The sequence below is a fragment of the Rhinoderma darwinii genome, chromosome 12 (assembly GCF_050947455.1).
Source record: "Rhinoderma darwinii isolate aRhiDar2 chromosome 12, aRhiDar2.hap1, whole genome shotgun sequence".
NCBI lineage: Eukaryota > Metazoa > Chordata > Amphibia > Anura > Rhinodermatidae > Rhinoderma > Rhinoderma darwinii.
The window spans coordinates 17,554,360-17,576,637 of NC_134698.1; the positions used below are offsets into that span (position 1 = coordinate 17,554,360).

General features: G+C 42.5%; 1 pseudogene; it reads right to left on the reverse strand.

The window, feature by feature from the left end:
- Positions 1-13,159: 13,159 nt before the first annotated feature.
- Positions 13,160-15,187, reverse strand: LOC142664310 (cytochrome P450 1B1 pseudogene; annotated as a pseudogene).
- Positions 15,188-22,278: the final 7,091 nt, after the last annotated feature.

A 22,278-nucleotide genomic window follows, 5' to 3' on the forward strand; every position in this document is an offset into this window, starting at 1 on the left:
TTCGGTGGCCAGTATGAGGAAAATACATATTCACTAGGGTATAAGAAATATTGTTAATGTCACAAACAACAATAAGAAATCTTCCCAAGGGATCGAGTATGGTAGTATGCAGAGAAAAGGCCACAGAATCCCCAAATGCCATCAAAACCCCACGTTTTTTCCTAGTACCATCAGAAGCAAAAAAAACATTGGGGAATTTAATATGGGTACATTATGGGTGTTTACCATGAATTAAATGAATTTCCTGAGCAAAGATTACATCACAACGGGATGTAGTGGCTTCCTTCCAGAACATACGTTGTTTAAATGGGCTGTTCAGGCCCTTCACATTGAGAGATATTATAGTATATGGCATGATTTACAACAGAAATGCCCACCCACCAGCGCGGAACCAGCTGCCCCCCAAGCATTACCATAGAAAAAACAATTGCCCTTGTGTAATATACAAAAAATACAGGTTGTAGTCAGGTACAATACAGGAAAATAAAATAAAATTACAACAGGGAAAAAAAAAGGGTTATCACCAGGCAAAAACACACTACCGGTGAGAAGTGGGGGGATATCCAGAGCTCACAACGGCCTGTAATGAAAAATGAATGGACCAGAACGCCTCCCAGGTGCGGCCGAATCAAGAGTGGCGACCATTTCTACTTGCGACAGTCCAATCTTCTTGGATACGAACCGGAGACCTGGGACATTGAGAAGAGGATGTTGAGTCGACCGAAATGTTCCTATCTATCTCATTTAGATTGATATATAGTATCGTTTTAGGCTGGGGCTAAACAGAGACTTTTGCTGCGACACAGGTCGCATGGCCAAAGATTAATATGTTCCCTAGCCTACGTGACAGTCAATGTGGTCAGGGTCATTTTACTTGCGATGTATGCTACTGGACGATTTTTGGCCATGGGACCTGTGTCGCGGTCAATGTCATTGTGTAGCCCCAGCCTAGAAATATACTTGAAGTCAATGGGTGCGTGAAAATCCGGCAGGGGACATGGAAGCCCTTCTGTGTGCCGCGTGTGATTCGCGCTACAGTAGTAAAATAAATGAATGAAACAAGAAAAGCACCACGTGCTTTTATGTTTGTAAACATAAAAACAGAGTGTCTTCACGCTGCCATATGTGCGGAAATCACGCAGGCACGCACCAAATACTGATGCCACACAGAACTTTTGCGTGCGCAATACGCAGCGGTTTTTGCGCGCGCAAAACTGACACGGTCGTGTGAATAAGGCCTTAAAGTTAAAACTGTGGGCTGCTGCTTAGCTAGTCATGGGTGACAATAGTGCTCTTGGGAGGGATTTCTTCTCTTAAATTTTTCTTCAAATTATTCTAAAAAACCTGATTAGTGGGTACAGCACAAGTTAAGGGCTGCACTTGTGAATTGTTCAACTACAGCAGTTGTTAAGAGAGTGGGGCAAAAGACAAACTGGGACTGATTGCAGTCGCTGGTAAACAGCTATGAAGGATGGTTGCAGTTACGTATTATATATAAGTGTAATCCAAATGAATACATTTTTTTACATTTTCTCCAGGATTTGCTTATTGTATTTAAGGTGAAACTCACACACATTCTCAAAATTAATTTAATTAATTATATTACTTATAAAAGCTGCCAAAAATGTGCCCTCTTCTCTGACATTATTTAGAGCTCCCCAGCTATAGGCTGAATCTTCACCACACAGACTTCCTGCTCCACTGCTTTTTGCTGAAGCTGCCCCCTGCATCCATTCTGTACATAACACTGGTGATACTGAGAGTTCTCTACTCCATTTTAACTGCTTTCACCCAGAAACCAGGGAGAATTACCTGAAAGGAAGCAGAGAGCTCTCAATATCACCAGTACTATGTTCATGCAGGCGGCGGGCAGACAGGAAGTAGTCTGTAAGGTGCAGCTTCAGGCATCGGTCACAGAGCAGCAAGTGTTGTCAGGGAAGGGAGTGTTATTTTGTCAGCTTCTCTAGTGCAGTCCAGTAACATACAGCAGTCGTTATTACCTGTAGTGTTAAGGACATAGCACACCATACCAGAGAGCACCTTGGAAATTTGCATTTGGGGCACCAGTGTGAAAGTAATAACGGCCCTGGTATGTTACATGACCGTGTAAAAGGGCCTTAAGACCAGGGGCGTAACAAGGAAAGACTGGGCCCCATAACAAACTTTTGACTGGCCCCCTCCCCTGAGTGCCACACACAGCCCCCACTTGTAGATAGTGCCCCCCCTGTAGATTGTGCCATACAGCCTCCACTCCCTGTAGATTGTGCCATACAGCACCCCCTGTAGAAAGTGTTATACAGCCCCAGTGTAGATAGTGCCTCCCTCCCCCTTGTAGACAGTGCCATACAGCCCTCCTTGTGGATATTGTCCCCCACCTACCCCTTTTAGATATTGCCATACTGCCCCCTGTAGATAGTGCCCCCACCTCCCCCTTGTAGATAGTGCCATACAGCACCCTCCTCTAGATAGTGCCCCCACGTCCCCCTTGTAGATAGTGCCATACAGCCCCCCCTTGTAGATAGTGCCCCACCTCTCCCTTGTAGATAGTGCCATACAGTCCCCCTGTAGATAGTGTCATACAGCTCCTACTGTAGATAGTGTCATACAGCTCTCCCCCTGTATATTGCCATACAGCCCCCCTGTAGATAGTGCCATACTGGCCCCCCTGTAGATAGTGCCATACAGCTCTCCCCCTGTATAGTGCCATACAGCCCCCTCTGTAGATAGTGACATACAGCTCTCCACCATGTATAGTGCCATACAGCCCCCCTGTAGATATCACCCCCCCCCCCAGCTCTCCTTTGTAGATAGTGGCATACAGCCCCCATGTTGATAGCGCCATACAGCCTACCCCAAACAAAACAAAAAACGTTATACTCCCCACGACGAACGGATCTGCTCCAAAGCATCAACGCCGACGGACTCCTTGAGTAAGTCGGCGTAATCCAGTGACGAACGTAGCCTGTAGCCTAGTAAATGGCAGAGGGGGGAGATACCAATTAAATGTATCATCACTACCGCTGTAGCAGTCATAGCGGCTGTTAGCGGCGCCACCGGGCATGAGGGGGCCCGTGACTGCCGGCAGCATGGGCCTCCTCATGCCACGGGCCCAGTAACAGCCGCTATGACTGCTACAGCGATAGTTACGCCACTGCTTAAGACTGATAGGCATAGAAGATGTTGGAAGTCCACAATAGTCCATAGTTTGATGAAGGATTTCAATATTCATGTGGCATCCTTCTTCCAAGAGGTGAGCACAACAAGGTTTCTCCATTATCTACATCAGGGGTCTCAAGCCCGCGGCCCGCATTCGGCCCCTGAGGCTGTCATCTGCGGTATTACAGATTCTGCTCTGAGACTCTGGAATTCCCTGACATCGCTGTCCACATATGAACAGCGATGTCTAGGGCTTCCCCAGAGCCGGAGCCCCGTGCAGATTGCTAGTACAGGCTGTGCTCCGGGACTCTGTGGAATTCCCTGACATCGCTGTCCATATATGGACAGTGTGTCAGGGTCTTCCCCAGAGCGGAGTTCTGGGCAGAGCACTAGTATCGGCTCTGCTCCACGACTCTGTGGAATTCACTGACATCGGTGTTAATGTTTGGACACACGATGTCTGGAGTTCCCCAGAGCCGGAGTCCCGGGCAGAGCGCTAGTATAGGCTCTGCTCCGAGACTCTGTGGAATTCCCTGACATCGCTGTCTATATATGGACAGTGTGTCAGGGTCTTCCCCAGAGCAGAGTCCCGGGCAGAGAGCTAGTATAGGCTCTGCTCCGGGACTCTGTGGAATTCTCTGACATCGGTGTCCATGTTTGGACACATGATGTCTGGGGCTTCCCCAGAGCCGGAGTCCCGAGCAGAGCGCTAGTATAGGCTCTGCTCTTGGACTCTGGGGAAGCCTCTGACATCGCTGTCCATACATCGACAATGCTGTCAGGGGCTTCCAAAGAGCAGGAGTCCCAGTGATGTCAGGAGCACAGCTGAAGTCCCAGGAAGAGCCCACTAGCGCTCTGCCCGGGACTCCAGCTCTGGTGTTGCCCCTGACATCTCTGTCCATATATGGACAGTGATGTCAGGAGCAGAGCTGGAATCCCAGGCAGAGTGCTAGAAGTGGCTCTGCTCCAGGACCCCAGCTCTGGGCAAGCCCCTGACATCACTGTGGCAGCATCTGCGGAGGGCACTGTGGCAGCATCTGCGAAGGGCACTGTGGCAGCATCTGCGGAGGGCACTGTGGCAGCATCTACGGAGGGCACTGTGACATCATCTACGGAGGGCACTGTGTCAGCATCTACGGAGGGCACTGTGTCAGCATCTACGGAGGGCACTGTGTCAGCATCTACAGAGGATACTGTCAGCATCTACAGAGGGCACTGTGGCAGCATCTACAGAGGACACTGGCAGCATCTACAGAGGACACTGTGGCAGCATCTACAGATGGCACTGTGGCATTATGTACAGAGGACACTGTGGCATTATCTAGGGGTGTGTTGCATTATCTACAGAGGGCACTGTGGCAGCATCTACAGAGGGCACTGTGGCAGCATCTACAGAGGGCACTGTGGCAGCATCTACAAAGGACTCTGGCAGCAGTCATCGAGGGCACTGCGGCAGCATCCACCGAGGACACTGTGGCACTATCTAAAAAGGGGCTGCCCAATCTTGACATGTGTGTCTGCCAAACACTGCTATCTGAGCCGCCGGACTGCATTTAGCAACGCTTAAACTGGATTGTTGAAATAAGCATGTGGGGAAATATCTCAAATTTTAAACCTAACGGTATTATTATAGTAATGTAGTAGTATTATTATTATTATTATTATTATTATTATTATTATAGTAATGTAGTATTATTATAGTAGTTCAAATAACTAATTGATTAACAATAATTTTGTATTGTATAAAATTTGAAAGTAATGCGGCCCGTCAACTTCCCATTTTTTCTATATGTGGCCCACTTACCCGGCCGAGTTTGAGACGCCTGATCTACATGGTACATTTTCAGTAATGATCTGTTGCTTATTCTGGGGCGACATCTGGTTCTAAGCTCATTTAACCCTTTAATGACCAGCCTGTTTTAAACCTTAATAACCAAGCTATTTTTTACGTTTTTCCATCGTCGCATTCCAAGAATTATAGCTTTTTTATTTTTGCATTGACATAGCTGTATAAGGTCTTGTTTTTCGCGGGACAAGTTGTATTTTTTAATAGCACCATTTTGGGGTACATATAATTTATTGATTAACTTTTTTTGGGGGGATAATAGAAAAAAACAGAAATTTCGACCACTCTTTTTTGCGTCCTAAATCTACGCCGTTTACCGTGTGGTAAAATAAGACCATTACTTTATTCAGTGTGTTGTTACGATTGCAACGACACCAAATTTGTTTAGATTTTGTATGTTTTACTACTTTTACACAGTAAAAACACTTTTTAAAAAAAAAATATTTGTTTTTGTGTCTCCATATTTGAAGAGCCGTAACATTTTTATTTTGCAGTTGTATGAGGGATTTTTTTTGCAGGACGAGTAGTTTTTATTGATACCATTTTGAAGTAGATGCGACTTTTTGATCACTTTTTATCGCATTTTTTTTAATGCGGGATTCACAGAAAACAGCAATTTTTCCATTGTTAGTTGTTTTACTTTTTACGGCGTTCACCGTGCGGGTTAAATAATGTAATAGCATTATAATCAGGGTCATTACGGACGCGGCGATGGCAAATATGTGTAACTTTTTTACTTTATTTAGTTTTTAATAATAAAGCAGTTTGTAAGGGGAAAAAGTGTGTTTTTCATTTATTTTTTATTTTTTTGTTAATTAACTTTATTAACTCTAAAGGCCGTTTTACATGGTCATTGGCCTGTTTGTTTGCGGGCCGATCGCATCTTTTATGCTGCCCGTAAAAATGGTTGTTTGTTGGCAGCACATCTCCCTGTGTAAACGGGACGTACTGCCAACGAGATGCAAACTGTTTGGGGATGAACGATTGTAGTAAAGATCTTTCGTGGAGCAAATCTGTGCAATTTGTTGCACTCTAAAGACCCTTTTACATGGACAAATCCGCGTTCATACGAGTGCTCATTCCCGATCATTGCCCTGTATATACAGGGTAACAATCAGCCGATAAAATGTTCTTTCATTGGCTGATCGGATCTTGTATGCAGCCAAAAAGATGGTCGCTAGTCAGCAGCACATCTCCCTGTGCAAACGAGATGTGCTGTCAACATGATGCAAATACATAGGGATGTGCATCCCTATACATTAGTGATCATCAGTGGCGTAGCTATAGGGGTCACAGCGGTCGCAGTTGCGACCGGGCCCCTAAGCCTGGGGGGCCCACAGGCCCCCGCTGCCGTACAGCAAGCTTCCTAAATAAATCTTCTGTGCCGTGAAGCCGGTACTTCCTGGTTACTACGGTCACATGCTACACTTAGTGTACCATGCGACCGTGCTCTCACGTGACACGTCTTCCAGACAGTGGAGTGGAAGAGTCGGTTCGGAGGACTCCAGGTAAGCTGCGGTCTGTAATGTAATGTATTGTGTGGTGTTGTAATGTAATGTAATGTGTTGTAATGTGTTGTGATGCCTTGTAATGTATTGTGTTGTATTGTGCTGTTTGCGGTGGAGAGGGGGGGCGTTAAATCACAGCCCCCCCCCTCTCTCCACTGCAAACTGCACAATCCGACACAATACAGTATAGTACACATGACTATGAGAGCGGGGCTGCGGCTGTGTGATACATGTGTAATACAGTCACTGCCCCGCTCCTGAGTCCTGACATGTGCGCGGGGTCAGGATGATGCAATGCGGCCGGTGCTGCACGAATGATCTGCGGCACTGAAAACAGAACATGGCGGGCGCACTACAAAACACCCCCATGTTCTGTCCTCAGTGCCTGAACCGCCGCTCCTTAGTGCAGTGCCGGCCGCATCTCCTCATGCTGACCGCGCGCACGCACTTAATGTCAGGAGCGGGACAGTGGCTGTATTACACAGCCGCAGCCCCGCTCTATAACGGCGGAGATCAGAGAAACCTCTCATCTCCGCCGCTATTCTCTTGAATGCTGCGATCAAAGCGGACTGCAGCATTCAGGGGAAAGTGAGAAGGGGGATGCCCCTGGATTGCCTCACAAGGAATTCCTGTGACGCGATTGAGGGACATACCATATATGGGCAGACAGCCCAGAGTCGATTGAAGGACCCCAGTGCTGTCTGACCATATTTCCTGTTATATTATATTTACTTAGGTATGTCCTAACAGCTGCCTGTGTACTATCTGTACACAGGCTAATGTACTGGCATATATTGGATATATGCCAGTACATTAAAGTTTAAAAAATAAAGTAAAATCAAAGTAATGTTAAATTTAAAAAAATACACATATGCCTTTTTTACAATAAGCATTAAAATAAGTCTCCATACATAAAATATACATATAATCGGTATTGGCGCGGCCGTAACAACCTACACAACAATTTTTTTGCATCATTTATGATGTGTACGCTGTAAAAAATAAAATAAAAACTGCTTTCTATCACTTATTGTGGGGCACGAGGTGCGATGATGAATTTAACCTCCATGTGCCTCACATTAAGGGCTCATTTACACGAGCGTGTGCGTTTTGCACACGCAAAAACCGCGGCATTTTGCGTGCGCAAAAGGCACTTAACAGCTCCGTGTGTCAGCCCTGTATGATGTGCGGCTGCGTGCTTTTCGCGCAGCCGCCATCATGATGACACTCCGTTTGAATGTTTGTCAACAGAAAAGCAAAGTGGTGCTTTTCTGTTTGCAAACATACTTTTGACTGCTGTTGCGCGAATCACGCGCGTCTCACGGAAGTGCTTCCGTGTGGTGCGCGTAATTTTCACGCAGCCACTGACTTCAATGGGTGCGTGATGCGCGAACAGTGCACAAAGATAGGACATGTGAGTTTTTTTCCAGGACTCACGCTGCGCAAAACCCACGGACCGTCTGCATGCCCCCATAGACTAATATAGGTGCGTACGACACGAAGTGAAAAGCACGCGCGTCGCACGCACGTATATTACGCTCGTGTAAACGAGCCCTAACAGTAATTAACCCCATGATGTACCTTACACATTAACCTATTATGACTGAGAAACATGATGGGGTTAATTACTATTAATGTGAGGCACATTCAAAATTCATCATCACACCTCGTGCCTCACATCAGAAAACGAAAGAACTTTTTTTTTATTACTGTTGGCAAAGTAAACGAAGTATTGGTATCGAAGTGCAAATTTTGGTATCGTGACATCCCTACACTGTGGGTCGCGTCCCCCTTGAGGGTTCGTGTGAAGACCTCCGGGGGGTCGTGAGTCACTCACCGAGGTCCCGGTTCCATTCAATGCTGGAGCAAGGAGCTGACATCTCCTTGATCCAGCATTCACTGTGCCTTGAGCGGCTCGACGCAGGCGGGATGTAGCGACGTCATCGCGCCTGTCTGCACTGAGTCACTCATAGCACACACCGGAGGAGGCGAAGGATCCTCCACCCGGCGTGGGAACGGGGATAGGTAAGTAATTATGTTATTTTTCTATTATGCACATATGGGGGCATTATACTGTATGGGGGCTGATATTGCAGGGGGGGGGCATTATACTGCATGGGGGCTGATAAGATAGGGGACATTATACTGTATGGGGAGCATTATACGGTATGGGGCTGTTATGGGGGGGCATTATACTGTATGGGGGCTGATATTGCGGGGGGGCATTATACTGCATGGGGGCTGATAAGATAGGGGGCATTATACTGTATGGGGAGCATTATACGGTATGGGGCTGTTATGGGGGGCATTATACTGTATGGGGGCTGATATTGCAGGGGGGGGCATTATACTGCATGGGGGCTGATAAGATGGGGGGCATTATACTGCATGGGGGCTGATATGGGGAGCATTATACGGTATGGGGCTGTTATGGGGGGGCATTATACGTTATGGGGCATTATACTGTGTGGGGGCATTATACTATGGGGGCTGTTGGGCAAGGTGTCTGGGCATAGGCGCGCGCAGGGGTCTGATGATGATGGTGGTGTTGGGGAGTGGTAGGGGGGCCTAAGCTGAATTCTTGCACCGGGCTCATGAGCCTTTAGCTACGCCCCTGGTGATCATTGCTTCTTGTGAATGGAGCTAAAGGGTGCCGATCTAAGTGATGTATAGTTGGTCAGCACTTGTTTTTCCGGCCAGTATTGGGCAGTGTAAAACTACCTTAATTCTCATTTCACTTACCATTAACTCTATTTCTATGCAGAAGATTTGGGGCTCTGCATCGGGAAAACAGTGGAAGGACTGCTATAAAGTAGATTAAGAAAATAATCAGTACTCAAAATGGTGAAAAAGAAAGATTCCTCTGAGGCATTGAGGGTAATTGATCAAGCAATAACTGACGTGTTATTGGTTGAGAAGGGTTGAACTTCATGGAACAGGGGTTTTTTTTCTATGTAACTATTGAAACAACGTTTTTCTTTCTTTCTTTTTTTTTACTGAATGGACTTTTCTAGTAAATTTGTGAACTGGTTCCAGCATCTCATTATATTGTTATATCAATTTCTTTTGTCTGTTCAATGTCCATCAGGGTAAATTGTTGTTCTTGACTCATCAGATGGCCGAGCGTCAAATAGCATCAATTACTAACAATAGAAATGTTAAAACAACTAGCGTACACAGCCGCGGACAGTTGGGATTACTCACCCCCCCCCCCCGACTGCCGCAGCCATGGATCTGTGAGTGCTGGCCCACATCTCCTCCCCAGGAGACGCCAGCGCTCACTTTCGCTCCGTTCTGCGTGTGTCCCATGATCACCCTGGAGTCTAGTAAGGAATCTGCCCTTTCATTCTTTGCCTGAGCGTTGTTATGTTTACCCGTGTTGGTCTTGAAAATGGTCCCTTAGTGTTATCCTGTTCCCAGTGTTCCCGTACCTGCTACCTGTATCCTGTATCCCGTGCTACCGTTGTTCCTGTGCCTTAGAAAGTTGGAGTCGTATTGTGCCATCGGTCACGCCTGCTGTGTTACACCGCTCCTGGTGTCTGCTGCCAAGGTCCCATCTGAGCATAGCCATTGCTACTATCTGAACTGCTACAGGTACCCTTGTGCTTGGACTATATAGACATTGACTTGGTACACTGTTTGGCCAGCTGCTATCTTGCTACGGCGGTACGGCCCAGTGGGTCCACATACCCACAGATCGTGACAATAACAATGCATTTTCCTAACTATTCAAAGGTTTTCACTTGATTGTATCCCTTCATTTTCTCATTATATGTTGCTATATATTTACATACTAAATTAGGAAGGTTGAAAGGATCAAGAAGAAGGTAAAACAGCCTATTTATCTTCATTTAGGCTTGACACACAAGGCAGTATTATGGCTCCTCATAAATATTGTATATGAACCGCAAGATTGGCTCCCACCAGGTGAATAAAAGAAATGCTTTCCTGTTTTTGATGTTATTAACCCCTTCGCGCACCTTGGCGTACATGCACGTCCAGGTGAGCAGTATCTTTGCGCTCCTGAGTGTGCAGTTACGTACGCGTATTAATAGTTAACTGCCGCCCGGAGGTTAACTGCAGAGTGTCTGCCCTGCTCTCCCCATTGCCGATCAGAGGCCAGTTGCCGCTAAATTTGGCAATTAACCCCTTAGATGCGGCGGTCGATTGCGATGGCCGCATTTAAGGGGTTTAGAGCAGATCGGCAGCTCCCACATGCAATTTCGGGGGCTGTCGATGGTTGTCATGGCAACCGGGGGTCAGACGATGACCTCCGGGCTGCCATGTACTTCCTGTCAGGGTGACTGTCACATCAAAATGACAGAACGCATTACACTATGTAGGTAGTGTAATATATTCTAGCAGCGATCACTAATATTAAGTACAATATGTCACGAGAAAACAATCTCAGAATCACTTGGATGGTCTCAGTCCTGAAGGGGTTAAACAACATTATATATTGGTGCTATATTTCACTTTAAACCTTTATGTGTTGTTTTTAGGTCCAACATTCTGGGTTGAATAATTTCTCTATGTGCGTTATAGCGGTAAGAACTACGTTTTCTCATACAGAGCTTCAAATCTCCTGCATTGACATAGAGGTAAATGATAAAATCCTGTCTGCCTGCAGCCACCACTAGAGGGAGCAGACAGAATTTTATCAATGAACTATTTTCTATGCTTGAGATTTGGAGCTCTGTATCAGGAAAACAGTGGAACTATTGCTATGGAGAGAGATTCAGAAAACAACCAGCATCAAAATACAGGGGGAAAATTTCACTTTGAGGAAAAACAAATCTTTTCTGACTCTTACTATGAAAAATAAAATAAATTCCTGGATTGATCATCCATATCAAATAATTATTAATATTATTATTTTTTTCTATGAATTTATCCTACTCCCTTTTATAATCCATCTAATTCCATATAATTATTAGCTATTATGTATTTTATTGTGTTCTTGAAAAATTGCTTCCATGGTGGAAATCCAGTTATTGAAATTGACCTCATGTGTTAAAGAATGCAATATTTTATTGTTATCAAACAAGAGATATAATACACCAATAAACCATGTTTTACTTGTCAGAAACAAATGAATAATTTTTATTTATGATGAACCTTGAAAACGCTCACAAAATCTGACATTACATATTTGAAACATCTATAGAAATGTACCTGATAATTTACACAAAACTAAGTAGCCGATAAATCTCTGGAGTCAATGGTAAAGCGTCCAATTCTCACTATACATTTCCAGATATATAATCTTCAAATTCCAAAAAGAGAATAGTACAGAAACAAGAATAACAAATATCAGTTATATAAATATATTTTCAGCAAAAAAAAGTGAGATGAAATGCATACAAAGTACAAGAAAAATAGAAATGACAAGGAATGTAATAATACTCGGAAGTAATCACTTTAGGCTATATCCACACCTGCGTCGGGGGCTTCTGTTGTTCAGATCCGTCAAAGAAAAATCAGAAGCAATGGTTCCGTTGCATCACGGACACCACCAGCGGGCGACGGACCCTATTAACGCTTTCCGTTAGGGTGTTGGTGGTTTTATCGGAAACAAAAGGGAAGAATGCCGTGCTTTTGCTTTCGGTAATCTCTTCTGGATCTGCGAAGGAACCTCCAACGCAGATGTGAACAGAGCCTTAGGCTGCGTTCACATCTGCGTCAGGGCTCCATTCTGATGTTCCGTCGAAATTTTCCGTCGGAACGGAGCCCTGACTGACAAAAAATGGAAACCAGAGCAGAGTTTTCCGTTTCCATCACTATTGATTTCAATGGTGATGGATCCGGTGTAAATGGTTTCCGTTTGTCTCCGTTGTGTAAGGGTTCCGTCGTTTTGACGGAATGAATACTGTAGTCGACTACGCTATTGATTCCGTCAAAACAACGGAACCCCTGCACAATGGAGACAAACGGAAACCATTTGCACCGGATCCGTCACCGTTGAAATCAACCTCTGGTTTCCGCTTGTGTCAGTCAGGGCTCCGTTCCGACAGAAAGCTCAGACGGAATGTCGGAACGGAGCCCTGACGTAGATGTGAACGCAACCTTACTGGTATTTTTATACAGTGTATCACAACATGAGCTGTAAATAATTGTCATTTGAATGGTAAATATTTAATCCATCCCCATTGTATTTTAGGGACAGTTTCACAAACCACTGATTACCATAACTTTATAATATATAGCAATGTGATCAACACTAAATTACTGTGTCATTGCAGAGAATGTGGAGATAAACTTATAGGAGTGAGCATGTAAAAGGTATACGGCAGATACTGGGCTGCATTAGTTACATTGGATGCACAGCAAATAAAATGTAAAGGGTCATTTACTGCATTTTACAACTGCTTTCTATGCAATTAAATTCCTGTCACAAGGGAAAAAGCTACATGGAATAATATAATTATTATTAATAATATAATGTAATATATATATATATATATATATATATATATATATATGTGTGTGTATATATATATATATATATATATATATATACACACACACACACACACACACACACACACACACACACACACACACACACATGTGTGTGTGTATGTATATATATATATATATATATATGTGTGTAGGTGTGTATATATATATATATATATATATATATATATATATATATAATCAATAACATCAATCTAATATCTATGTATCTACTTCTATCTCTGAATGAAATATCAGTAAGTGCTATTGTTTTATGCACCATCTATAATGTACGTCGTACAAGGTATAGGGTAATGTGTAGCTATCAAGTCATGTAGAACTACAAGTTTCCGGATCGGCAGCTGTCCCTTTTATTGAGTACCAGCTGCTGAGACTTGTGGTTCCATGGATGGGCATTGGCGTTTTTCAAACTGGTGTCCTTAGTGCAGAAGCAAGCAGTGGGGTTCTTCCTCACAATCCTCCAGATGTTGTATTTTTTGAAGGTGAGATGGTTGTATATATCTCAGACTAAGGTGGTCGGGATGGTGCTGGTGCAGTCCAGTGTCTTGGTGTGCAGTCTTCTGGCTCTTACAGATATTCCAAAGGGAAGTGGCTTGAGGGACAATCCATTGGTGCAGCTCATTGATGGCTCCTTTTTCGGGTCTGAATGGAATGAACATTGATGCAGGAGTATAGAGGTGAACAGAAAAAGCTGCAGCATGGAAAGTTGATCACCAATACATCTCCTTTTTCCCACTGAGAATATCATCACTCCATAGATGAGTTCTTTGCTGAGCTGTTTGTTCTCATCCAAGAACCTCTCTGGTTGGAACTGCTCAGGATTTGTCCATTTGTCCACATCATGGTTGACTGACCACTGGTTGACAAAAACTATAGTGTCTCTGGGGATGTGAAAGCCTTCAATGATAACATCGCTGGTAGTAGAGTGAGGGATGGTCATTGGCACAAAGCTACTAAAGCGCATGGATTCATAGATAAAGGCTTGGATATAAGGAAGCTTAGCTCTATCTTCTGCAGTGGGCATCCTGCCCTCACCAACCACTCTATCTATCTCCTCCTGCAGCTTCTTCTGTATACGAGGATACTTGATGAGCAGAAGAATGATCCAGATCAATGCAGTAGAGTTAGTGTCCTGGCCAGCACCTAACAAATCTGTGAGTGTACCCTCCACATATTCATTGCTAAGCCCCTCTCCTGCTCCTACCCCATGATCAATGAGACCTATAAATGCATCACTCATATCTCTGGTCACCTCAGGGTTGTAAGTCTCTCGGTGCTGGCTGACTTTATCCTTAACAAAATCAAAAAAATCATTGTTTAATTCTTTAAAACTCTGAGAGAGGCTCCTTACCGGGTTTGGGAAGGACTGTAGCCAGGGCAGGAGGTCCACTAGACTACCTGCTCCCACCGTTTGTCCAAACTTGTCATTCTTTCCTACAAGAGCTTTAAACTCATGGTCATCATGGCTGTAGCGTTTACCAAAGCACAATGCACATATCACGTTGGCAATAGCCACAGTGCACTCATGGTAAGGGTTAAAGTACTCACCCCCGGAACTGAGACACAGGAACACCTGGATTAGGTCTTCTACTTCTGCTACTACATGTTGTTCAAAAAGTCTGGTGCTTTCTGTATTTACAGTAGAAAAGGCTCTAAGGGTGGAATGAGCAATTTTCTTGTGAGCTTTCCACAAATCACTATATGCACCAAATGCCATACTCTTGCCCCCAGATACCACCTTGAAGGACGAGAAGTTGGGTCTACCTGCAAATTCTGCACTGTGCTTCACCAAAGCTTCTCTGATGGTTGATTCTCCATTCAGGACAACGATATCATGTGTACCCAGCTTAATCTTGAAGACATTTCCATATATTTGAGCCATCTTGCAAAATGTTAGATGAGGCATTTGTCCTAGTTGCATGGCATTACCCACAAGAGGCCACGGAAAAGGACCGGGCGGGCTCTTCTTCTGTCCTTGACCTAGAACCCACAAACAAGCTTCCAGGCAGATGAGAAACACAAATGAGAATACCAGGGCTGGGTGCACGCTGCTTTTCCAGTCTTCCCATGGTACAGCTGTTTCTATGTCATCCATTGGAGTCATCTTGTAAATCGTTATTACCACGGGGTGAGAGTAAGTTCTATTTCTTAGGCTATCTCATGGGTTCCTAAAAACTCTGCAACATTCATGAAGAATAAGACGTGCCTGACTCTTTGTAAACTCTCAACAATCCTGTCTCCTCCCAATCTTGTGAACCCTACATCCAGCCCCACACAGCAAATTGTCATGTGCTCTTATTCTGCACTCAACTCCAGTCACTTTCTCTTAAGTAAAAGTAATGAAATAAAAAGAAAACTTGGATGAAATTGTCACAGTGGTCAGAACCATGAAATGAAGGGACAGAAGATGAAACAGTGAAACATTAGTATGAGCATAGAACTATACAATTGTACTTGTCAGTTTTAATGTATGGAAATATATATAAATGGCTATATATATATAAATATAAATATATATAAATGGCTATATATATATATATATATATATATATATATATATATATATAGCAAACAAGAAAGCAGCAGCACTCACACGGAATCAATCGATCAGGTGCCCAGCAAAACGTCCCGATCCTCGGACGTTTATTGGTATTGGTATTGTATTGGTATATAAAGAAAGAAGATTTGCAGCACTCCAATGTGAAAAAAGTGGTGGTTTATTCAATCCAAGAACAACAGCAACGTTTCAATCCTACAATAGGATCTTTATCAGGCTTGTAGGATTGTAGGATTGAAACGTTGCTGTTGTTCTTGGATTGAATAAACCACCACTTTTTTCACATTGGAGTGCTGCAAATCTTCTTTCTTTATATATATATTTTTTTTATTTATTTTTTTTATGGACAAAAGTGCAATTAAACATATAGATATGAGCTACTTCAATATAGAGAAGTATGAGTTAGATAGATGATAGATATCAGATAGATTGATTGATTGATTGATATGATAGTTAGATAAATACATAGATATTAGATAGATCAATAAATAAATAGAAAGATATTAGATTGATCGATAGATATTAGCTATATTAATAAAGATAAGAGATAGATATTAGATTCATATAGATAGATATTAGATAGATAGATAGATATTAAATAAATAGTAGATAGATATGAGATAGATAGATAGATAGATAGATAGATAGATAGATAGATAGATAGATAGATAGATAGATAGATAGATAGATACATATTAGATAGATAGATGGATACATACATATTAGATAGATATGAGGGATAGATAGATAGATAGATAGATAGATAGATAGATAGATAGATACATATTAAATAGATATGAGAGATAGATAGATAGATAGATAGATAGATAGATAGATAGATAGATAGATAGATAGATAGATAGATAGATAGATAGATAGATAGATAGATAGATAGATAGATAATAGATAGATAGATAGATAGATAGATAGATAGATAGATAGATAGATAGATAGATAGATAGATAGATAGATATGAGATAGATAGATAGATAGATAGATATGAGATAGATATGAGATAGATAGATAGATAGATATGAGATAGATAGATAGATAGATAGATAGATAGATAGATAGATAGATAGATAGATAGATAGATAGATAGATAGATAGATAGATAGATAGATAGATAGATAGGAGATAGATAGATAGATAGATAGATAGATAGATAGATAGATAGATAGGAGATAGATAGATAGATAGATAGATAGATAGATACATATTAGATAGATATGAGAGATAGATAGATAGATACATATTAGATAGATAGATAGATATGAGATAGATAGATAGATAGATATGAGATAGATACATATTAGATAGATAGATAGATAGATAGATAGATAGATACATATTAGATAGATAGATAGATATGAGATAGATAGATAGATAGATATGAGATAGATACATATTAGATAGATAGATATGAGATAGATAAATAGATATAAAATAAATAGACAATTGATAGATATGAGATAGATTTATAACAAACTGTACAGCGCGGTGGAATATGTTGGATAAGCTACGATAAATATGAAGTAGATTTCCCTGAAACTATACATGACACTCATTATCCCTCCTTCTATCCATCTAGGCACATATTTGTATGGCCTCCTCCACACTTGCGTATGAAAATACAGATAAAATACGGATGTTTGTTTTTTTTTTTACAATTTCTTCTGTTTTTATTTCCGCATTGTATATTTTGTGTTTCATATTTTGCCGGTAGCGTGGTTGGGACTGTACGTAGCATTTTCTTGCTGGTTTAGCTGCTGCTGTGTAGATGTGCAGGGTTAGTGAGCAGGAGTCCCCATCCAGACATTGCTTTATTCAGTATTTTAGTTTTGTGTACATTTTTGGGCATGTTATATTGTTTTAAACCTCGGCATGCTCAAGCTTTGATTTCCCAGCCCCCTGTGTAATCGTCGCAACAGAATGAACTTTGTACTTTTTTTTTATTTTCGAGGCGTTTCATACGAGACTATTTAAGTGAGCTGTCATTGGCGGCACCACCTCTGCTTGCTGAGTGATAATACCAGGCATGTTCAGAGTAAGCTTTCTAGTTAAAATAACAAAACACCAGATTTCCGTTTGACCAGATCCAAGACTCCTCGCTCACGTCTTGACAGATTTTATGCGTCACAGGCTTGTTAATTAGGAGAAATATATATTCCTAATTGTGAAATATAATCATTGTATCAGGAGAGGATGAAAGCGTTTCTAAAAGAACATGATACTTTTATAGACTATCAGTGTTAATAGCTGTAGTCTATGTGTACGAATGTATTTGAATTTGGAGAAGAGTGTCGTCAGGCTGGCCCTTTAAGGCTATGTTCACACTTTGCATCCGGAACTGCAGGCAGAAAATCTGCAGTGTATTATAGCAAAGCGGATGAGATTTGGCAAATCTTATATACACGCTGCGAAAGATTTCCATGCAGAAATTAACCTGCGTTGCAGCTTATTCATTGTCAATTTATGCTGCATAATGGTTGCACAATTGTTGAAAATATTACCCATTAAGTTCAATGGGGAAGTGAAAATTCGCAACAAATGTTGCCTTTTTTTGCTGCTGAATAGATTTTTTTTTTCCCGCTTCTAAAATCGCAACTAGAAAAAAAAAAACACTATTCTTCTTAAAAAAAACAACAACAAATGCACCTCCCCTGGCGCTCTACTAGTGTTGCGGCCCTGCACCTCGAGCTAGTCTGGGTTGAGCGGGCCTCCTGGGAGAAAGTTAAGTCCCATGTGATCAACCGCTTCAGCTTTTCACAGGCTGCAACAATCGGTGCAGGGACACAATGCTACGGGAACGCCAGTGGAGGGGAGTATGGTATTTTTATTTTATTTTTATCCCCTCTGCTTTCCTCCTAGGCAAATCCAGACTAAAATCTGCATCAAAATTGGATCCTTCCAAAATTGATAACACCTACGATCAAATATTCAATATCTGTGGGCAAGGCTGCCCATAGACCTTATATTTGGTGCAGTTTAAGATTGAGTGCACCAGAGGAAATGATCCAGAGGGTCCAATGTTAAATACATTCATATCCACTTTGACCCCTGGAGACAGCCAGTTTTGGCCCTGTGGACAGATTTTTTTTCAAATTTGAATTTATGTGGTAGCAACTTGGGAATGGTTTTACTTATCCAAGTGATTCTGAGATTATTTTCTAGTGACACATTGTACTTCATGTAAATGGTAAAATGTTGTAGATAAATTCAATATTGGTGAAAAACACAAAAATGTAGAGAAAATTTTGAATAATTAGCATTTTTCTAAATTTTTATGTATCTGCATGTAAGACAGATGGTAATACCACACAAAATAGTTACTAGTTAACGTTTCACATATGTGTACTTTATGTTGGTATCATTTTTTGAAAGTTTTTTATTTTTCTAGGACGTTACAAGGCTTAGAAATTTAGCAGCAATATCCATGCCCCCATACCTGTCGCCCCACAGTGTAATGTCCCCATACCTGCCCCACAAAGTATAATGCCCCCATAGCTGTCTCTCCACAGTGTAATGCCTCCATAGCTGCCACCATATCAGCCGCTATATAGTATAATGCCCCCATACCTGTCACCCCACAGTATAATGCGGCCCCAACAGCAGCCCCATACAGTATAATGCCCCTCATAGCTGCCCCCATACAGTATAATGTCCCCCTTAGCTGCCCCACACAGTATAATGCCCCATAACTGTCTCCCCACAGTGTAATGCCCCCATAGCTGCCACCATATCAGCACCACATACAGTATAATTCCCCCATACCTGTCACTCCACAGTGTAATGCCTCCATAGCTGCCACCATATCAGCCCCCTATACAGTATAATGCCCCCATAGCAGACCACATACAGTATAATGCCCCTCATAGCTGCCACCATATCAGCCCCCCCTTTATACAGTATAATGCCCCCATATGTGCATAATAGAAAAATAATAAAATTACTTATTCCCATTCCCACGACGGGTAGAGGTTGAGATCCTTCTCCTCCTTTGCCCTGTGTTATGAGTGACTCGGCTCAGACAAGCGCGATGACGTCACTAAATCATGCTGTCTGCGTCGAGCCGCTAATGGCTCACGGCAAGGTGAATGCTGGAGTAAGGAGCCGTCAGCTCCTTGTTTCAGCATTAAATGCAACTGGATCTGCGTCCTGAGGATGCAAATACAGTTGGAACCGGGACGTCGGTGAGTGGTTCGCGACCCCCCGGAGGTCTTCACACGACCCCCCCGGTGGGTCGCGACCCACAGTTTTTAATGTATTGCATCGTGCAGTGTGTTTGCGGTGGAAAGCGGAGAGGGGGGCCTGTAATTTAAAGCCTCCCCCTCTCCTCCACAAACACAGACCGTACAATACAACACACATACATTACGGTCCCCCTCTGCAGCTCACTTGGAGTCCTCCAAGCTCTTCCACACCGGCTCTTCCATAGTGGCTCGAATGCCCCTCACGTGACGTCACAGTCACATGGTACACTGAGTGTACCAAGTGACTGACGTCTACAGGAGCCCTGCCCGGAAACACAAAGTGCCCTGCATTACGGCACATAAAGAATTAGTATTAGCGCACTGTGTTGGTAATAGGGGCCTGTTCGCAAGTCCGACCGCTGAGACCCCTATAGCTATGCCACTGTTCTTAACCCTACAGGGGTTTCACAGGATTTAAAGCAAAGTGGAGGTAAAATGTATTTCATTTTTTTGGCAGAAATTTATTTTCAATAAAAAAATTCCACTAACACAGAACATTTTACCATTTTACCAGAGAAACGCAACTCAATATTTATTGCACAGAATGCTACTTGACTGAAACACAGGCCTCACAAATGAAGGCGCACCTAGTGGATTTTGGGGCCTCCTTTTTATTAGAATATATTTTAGGCACTATGTCAGGTTTAAAGAGCTCTTATGGAGCCAAAACATTGGAAGTAGCCCGCAGAATACACCATTTTGAAGACTATACCTCAAGGGAAACATTTCTCTAATAAAATTACGTTTTAGCTCAGATTTTTTCCAAATAATAAAGGAGAAAAAGCACCCCAACATTTGTAAAAAAAAATTCTCATTTGTGGTCAGAAGAAATGCTAGCACAGGCTTCCAGTATCCGTAGTTTCAGTTGCTGCACATTCACAGCATAGACAATTGCCTTCAGATGACCCCAAAGATAAAAGTCTAAGGGGGTCAGATCGGGAGGCATTTCTTCTGCGGTGTTGCTATCAGTGTGTGAAGAGTGGGAGAAGAGATTTGCATTGACAATCCAACACAATGGGCAGCACTTTGAACACATTTTATAAGTGGTCAGAAACTTGTAAATAACTCATGAAAGAATAAAGTAACGTTAAAACCAAGCACACCATTGTTTTTCTTGTGAAATTCTCGATAAGTTTGATGTGTCACATGACCCTCTTCCCATTGAAAAAACTAAAGTTGGATATAAAATGGCCGACTTCAAAATGGCCGCCATGGTCAACACCCAGCTTGAAAAGTTTCCCCCCTCCCATATACTAATGTGCCACAAACAGGAAGTTAATATCACCAACCATTCCCATTTTATTTAGGTGTATCCATATAAATGGCCCACCCTGTAGTTCTGTATTACTGGTATTTCAGTTTACAATGGGGGGGCATATGTAATCTGTGCAGAGTACATCAGGGTATATGTAATCTGTGCGGAGTACATCAGGGTATATGTAATCTGTGCGGAGTACATCAGGGTATATGTAATCTGTGCGGAGTACATCAGGGTATATGTAAGCTGTGCGGAGTACATCAGGGTATATGTAAGCTGTGCGGAGTACATCAGGGTATATGTAATCTGTGAGAAGAACATCAGGGTATATGTCATCTGTGCGGAGTACATCAGGGTATATGTAATCTGTGCAGAGTACATCAGGGTACACTACCGTTCAAAAGTTTAGGGTCACTTAGAAATTTCCTTATTTTTGCAAGAAAAGCACAGTTTTTTTCAATGAAGATAACATTAAATTAATCAGAAATACTCTCTATACATTGTTAATGTGCTAAATGACTATTCTAACTGCAAACGTCTGGTTTTTAATGCAACGTCTACATAGGTGTATAGAGGCCTATTTCCAGCAACCATCACTCCAGTGTTCTAATTGTACATTCTGTTTGTTAACTGTGTTAGAAGGCTAATGGATGATTAGAAAACACTTGAAAACCCTTGTGCAATTATGTTAGCACCGCTGTAAACAGTTTTGCTGTTTAGAGGAGCTATAAAACTGACCTTCCTTTGAGCTAGTTGAGAATCTGGAGCATTACATTTGTGGGTTCGATTAAACTCTCAAAATGACTAGAAAAAGAGAGCTTTCATGTGAAACTCGACAGTCTATTCTTGTTCTTAGAAATGAAGGCTATTCCATGCGAGAAATTGCCAAGAAACTGAAGATTTCCTACAACGGTGTGTACTACTCCCTTCAGAGGACAGCACAAACAGGCTCTAACCAGAGTAGAAAGAGAAGTGGGAGGCCCCGCTGCACAACTGAGCAACAAGACAAGTACATTAGAGTCTCTAGTTTGAGAAATAGACGCCTCACAGGTCCTCAACTGGCAGCTTCATTAAATAGTACCCGCAAAACGCCAGTGTCAACGTCTACAGTGAAGAGGCGACTCCGGGATGCTGGCCTTCAGGGCAGAGTGGCAAAGAAAAAGCCATATCTGAGACTGGCTAATAAAAGGAAAAATATTAATAATATGGGCAAAAGCACA